We start from the raw sequence: 5082 nt of genomic DNA on the forward strand, positions 1-5082 counted from the left end.
CCCCTCACCCTCATCACCACACTCCTCCACACTCACCACCACACCCTCCACACTACTCCATCACATCCTCTATATCTCCTCCATAACCTCCTACTCCCCCACTTCCTCCCTATATCTCCCCCTAACCACATATATCTCATTTCTCTACTATATACTATATCTCTCTATTACTCCATTATCCCCATATCTCCTATTACTCCATATCCTCCCTATATCTCCTCCTATTACTCCATATCTCCCTCCTATATCTCCTCCTATTACTCCATATATCCTCCTCTCTCTCCTCCTATTACTCCATATATCCCCCCTATATCTCCTCCTATTACTCCATATATCCTCCTATATCTCCTCCTATTACTCCATATATCCCCCTATATCTCCTCCTATTACTCCTATATCCCCCTATATCTCCTATTACTCCATATATCCTCCTATATCCCCTCCTATTACTCCATATATCCCCCTATATCTCCTCCTATTACTCCATATATCCTCCCTATATCTCCTCCTATTACTCCATATATCCTCCTATATCTCCTCCTATTACTCCATATATCCCCCTATATCTCCTCCTATTACTCCATATATCCCCCCTATATCTCCTCCTATTACTCCATATATCCTCCCTATATCTCCTCCTATTACTCCATATATCCCCCCTATATCTCCTCCTATTACTCCATATATCCCCCTATATTCCTATTACTCCATATATCCTCCCTATATCTCCTCCTATTACTCCATATATCCCCCTATATCTCCTCCTATTACTCCATATATCCTCCCTATATCTCCTCCTATTACTCCATATATCCTCCTATATCTCCTCCTATTACTCCATATATCTCCTATATCTCCCCCTATTACTCCATATATCCTCCTATATCTCCTCCTATTACTCCATATATCCTCCCTATATCTCCTCCTATTACTCCATATATCCCCCTATATCTCCTCCTATTACTCCATATACCCCCCTATATCTCCTCCTATTACTCCATATATCCTCCCTATATCTCCTCCTATTACTCCATATATCCTCCTATATCTCCTCCTATTACCCCATATATCCTCCTATATCTCCTCCTATTACTCCATATATCCTCCTATATCTCCTCCTATTACTCCATATATCCTCCTATATCTCCCCCTATTACTCCATATATCCTCCTATATCTCCTCCTATTACTCCATATATCCTCCTATATCTCCTCCTATTACGCCATATATCCCCCTATATCTCCTCCTATTACTCCATATATCCTCCCCATTTTCTGTTCCTACTACTTTAGTTAGTGTCAGGCTAAATCCGGCGAATGTTGGGAAAACTGGATCCGGCGCAGATTGTGAAAAACTGATGCGACGGATCTGGTTTTTTTTATGGATCCGGCTAGCGTATATAGATTATTGGATAAAAAAAAAATTGGGGCATGATTAGTTTAAAAAACCGGATCAGGCGCCGGATTCGCCTTTTTCCAGATGCGGCACCTTCCGGCTCCCATAGGCTTCCATTCTAGAAAACAGCTGGAAGCGCCGGATCCGGTGCTTCAGGCTTTTTCGCCGGAGACAAAAAACGTTGCTATGGACGTTTTTTCAAGAAACCGGAAGCGGCAGGTTTGCCGGATCCGGTGAAAACCGGACGAAACGCAATGTCATCTGGTGCAATCCGGAACTAATACAAGTCTATGGGAAAAAAAAAAGTGGATCCGGCGGCAACATTCGCCAGATCCGTTTTTTTGAAAATTAGCCGGATTTAGCCTTACACTGAAAACCTGATGTGTGAAAGTAGCCTTAGTGTACATGGAATTCATGTCACCTATTCTTATGTATTGAATTATCTAACTATACCTATATTATTGTGAGATGGCCCATTGCCGACTCTTTCTTGCCCTGCAGGCGCTTTCTTAAAGCTTTTTATTCTTTGTAAACTTATCTAAACGTTATGATAAAATATCATCCTTATAGTAAGTATTTCACCTGATTATTTAGGTCGCTGCCACTTTAATGCAAGAAAACGAGAGAAGTGACAGAAGTTCTCAGACTTGTGGAAAAGAGAACAGTCATTATTACTTTGTGAAAATATATCCACGTCGTGTTTTCCTTTCATATCTTCGCTGATGTTGGATATTTAGGTAAATGCAGACTCAAATGCGTCTTTCTGGTCCCTAAACATTTATTTCTAAAGTTGAGGTCAAACTTCTGTATCGTGATTTATTCTTAAATATTTCACGGCCCGTATAGGGATCGCTCCGTTATTCTATAAACTAGGGATACCCTAGAGCCAAACTATAGTCGACTATTCTAAATTCACAACGTTCTGCCAGAAATGAGAACGGTGAAAAATTTGAAAAAAACGTCCATAAGCCAATGCTGTGTCTTATAAAATGCTGATGGTCATAGTAGTTGTGTATATATATATATGTAAGAATTTTACGCAAATTACATTTATATAATATTTGTATAGTAGATGAGCACTGGAGGTGAAAAAAGAAGAATTGTATAATAAATATAGGCATAAAAAAAATTAAAAAATAAAATAATATATATATTTACATATATATGTGTGTTGGTATATATATATATATATATATATATATATATATCTATCTATATATATACCGTATGTAGACATGAATAAGCAGACATAAATCTTAATATATATATACATATATGCATATATATTTATATATATTTTTATATATATATATATATATATATATATACACACACATGTTTATAAATAAATATATATATTTCTATATAAAATATATATATATATATATATATATATATATATATATACGTAGTTAAGATAATATAATGGTGAATAAATAGAATCATAAATTACTTATTATTATATCTTAATATCTTTTTAAATTCCAGATAAATAATCACATTACGTTCTCGGCACGCACATCGTATCCGGTCTATATGTTGATTATGTAAATCGTAATGTTAGCCAGACATAAATATTTTAAAGCAGAAATTTGCACACCGTTTTTGGCACAATACTAGCGTCTGTCCTAAATTCTGTCTACCATATGTTGCTATATACTATTAGTTTCCTCTTGTAGAATTCGCAGTATATCACCGCTATCTATGGAGTAAGCAGCCTTCTATCAGTGCGGATAATTACCATTATGTCACTTATAATTTGCTGTCGTAGCTTTTCCATATGAAGTTGTTGTGCTATTACATAGAGTGGGGCGTAGTGACACATAGTGACCGGCACCTTTGAAAGCACTGTCAACACCTCCAGTCTGGGGTCTGAGCACCGTGACGTGGAGTATTATGTTAGACCTGCATATATACATAGTAATTGACATTGTCGGAGGTAACACTAATATGGGCATTTGCCACTTCTTAGACACCACTTTGGGGATTAGTAGTGACTCGGATCGTTCATCTCTCAGTTGCGGGAAGTTTCTAACAGGTTGCACACAATGACTCCTTGCCTTTTGCACCCCACGATGTTGTACCCTATTCAGCCTGGCTAGTGATCGGGTCTACTAGGACCTAAACTGGAATAAATTAACATATTATGCTATGGAAGAATCTTGCAGCCTGTATTGTTATCGTAAAGGGATAGTGCAAACAAATTTGCATGGATAGAGAGACACACGTAGAGTACGTATAGTCTCTATATACATATTTTTAGAGAGAAAGTCACATTTACACAGATAAAGCACCAAAACAAACATGAGTACCGGTACATTTCAAATATACATAGCCTAAGATTACACAAAGTAATAATAATATAACGACAAGTACATGTTTTGTTTATATCATGAAAATGAAGTCTGTATTTCTCCATATTCCCGGCCTACCCTAGGCATCTAGGGCCAAGGTAAAGGTCACTCCTACCTGGGGTCTGGCAGGGTAATGCCAGCATCAAGAAGAGCCGGGACAGTTGTGAAGGATATTGAAAGTCTTCAATACAAAAAGGCTAGTTTTTTTGGTTTGTTGTTGTTGCCCCGATAGGAAGAGCCACCCACATTAAACCAGCATAAAACAAGAAGGAGAAGAAAAATACTGAGATGACTTACTAATATTAAGACGGCACATACCAGAGAGAGAACAGAGGAAGACAGACTTCTGCCAACGCGTGCAAACAGAGAGAGGAAAATAAAACAGAAGCCTTAAGTTTCCAATCAGAGAAAAGTTTGGGATTTTTTTGGGGGTTTGTTTAGAATTCTTGAACGGTAACAAAAAAAGAAAAGTAAAAAAAGAAAAGCATAAAAAAAAACTCAACAAAAGAATGTACAAAAAAAGTGCCTAAAAAGACAGAAAGAGAAGATGTGGCTCAGAGAGAGAGAGAGAGAGTCAGCAGAGAGAAATAGGTTATTGAGGACAAAAATAGAGAGTTAAAAAAAATGGTGGGAAAAAAAGGCGCCTGGTAAACCTTACATCTCCTGATCCTTTCTCCTCTCCTTGAATTGCTTTTACTCTAACACCCAGTCCGAAATGCAGGGAAGTCAGCGTTGGAACACTGGAATCCTGCCATCTTCTTTGCGAGCCAGCCTGTAGATTTCTCAGCTGCAGTCAGCCTGCAATACACTTTTACAGGAAGGGGGGGACAGAGAGAGAGAGTGTGTGTGCGTGTGTGTGCAAGAGGCAGAGACACCGTGGATGTCTCTTTTTTCTTTCCCCCCTAAGTGCCGTAAGTTTATTATTATTTTTTTTTCTTTCTCTATTTTTTATGTCTTATTTCGATTCATAATCTGTGATTTTTTATTCGTTTCACGCAGCACTTTTTTTTTTTTCCTTTTTTTTTTTTTTAACACTCGATTGCCATTTCGGTGCCAGCTCTGAAGTTGGCATGGGTTGAAGATTTTTTTTTTCTTGGCTGGGCTGTCTCTCCCCCCTTTCCCCTTACCCCCAGCTCCTCCACCCTTTCCAAACTCTGATTCTACGCCCTGCCCTCTCTCTCTCCCTCTCTCTTTCGCTCCTTCTCTTTCTCTCTCGCTGCCCTTAACCACCACTATTGCACCCAGGCTGTCTTTTACTTTTGTTTAGTTCTTTGCCAACTGTCTCTCAGACTTTCCTTGTTTAGTCTCCACGCCTTCCTTTTCCTTTTTTCTT

At 38.2% G+C, this 5082-nt stretch overlaps 1 protein-coding gene across 1 annotated transcript in view; it reads right to left on the minus strand.

Moving 5' to 3' along the window:
* Positions 1–4449, minus strand: part of NFIX (nuclear factor I X) — a 146707-nt gene extending 142258 nt beyond the window's left edge. The window contains exons 1-2 of the mRNA XM_077261945.1: positions 4408–4449; positions 4034–4095 (exon numbers count right to left, since the gene is read on the minus strand). The gene's annotated coding sequence lies outside the window, so the exon portion shown is untranslated. The remainder of the gene's footprint in view (positions 1–4033; positions 4096–4407) is intronic.
* Positions 4450–5082: the final 633 nt, after the last annotated feature.

This window comes from Ranitomeya variabilis, chromosome 5, assembly GCF_051348905.1.
Source record: "Ranitomeya variabilis isolate aRanVar5 chromosome 5, aRanVar5.hap1, whole genome shotgun sequence".
Classification (NCBI taxonomy): domain Eukaryota; kingdom Metazoa; phylum Chordata; class Amphibia; order Anura; family Dendrobatidae; genus Ranitomeya; species Ranitomeya variabilis.